Source organism: Notolepis coatsorum (genome assembly GCF_963971535.1).
Source record: "Notolepis coatsorum genome assembly, chromosome: 7".
NCBI lineage: Eukaryota > Metazoa > Chordata > Actinopteri > Aulopiformes > Paralepididae > Notolepis > Notolepis coatsorum.
In genome coordinates, this window is record NC_140171.1 from 18,930,539 (window position 1) to 18,931,203 (window position 665).

A 665-nucleotide genomic window follows, 5' to 3' on the forward strand; every position below is an offset into this window, starting at 1 on the left:
GTGACAATGGCTCAGGAGGTTAGAGCGGTTGTCTGGTTCTCCCGGGCAGCGTGTCGGAAGTGTCAATGAGCAGGTTGGCACCTTGCACGGTCGCCTCCGCCGTCGGTGTGTGAATGGGTGAGTGAATGGGTGAATGTGAGGAACAAATTGTAAAGCGCTTTGGATAAAAGAGATACATAAATGCACCATTTACCATTTATATAATGACGCAAGAGGTGCCATTCAAGTTTAAATTGGTGATCAGTGTTTGCATGGCATTTACAAAAAATATATATTTTAAAAACATATAAAAAACTTTATATATATATTGATTTTGGCACCGTTCAGGAGCCGATATTGTCGGTTTTGGCACCAGAATCTAAATAATTAAAACGATACCCAACCCTACATAACTGGCATGAGTGCGTGTAAGAAGCTCCTCTTCAGACTGTCGTCGATAGTTTAAGTTTCAAATCAAATGTATTTGTAATATATAAGGCCCGACAACACACGTTAATGTCCCCATGGGCCGGACACGTCTTCTTTAAACAAGTCAAGAAGAAACATCACAATAAATCAAGAACAAAACAAAACACCATAAAGTCCAAAAAACTTAAAATAAATGCATGTAAAATAAATAAATGCAACACTCCCAGACATACCCCACGCGAAGGTAAGGAAAAACT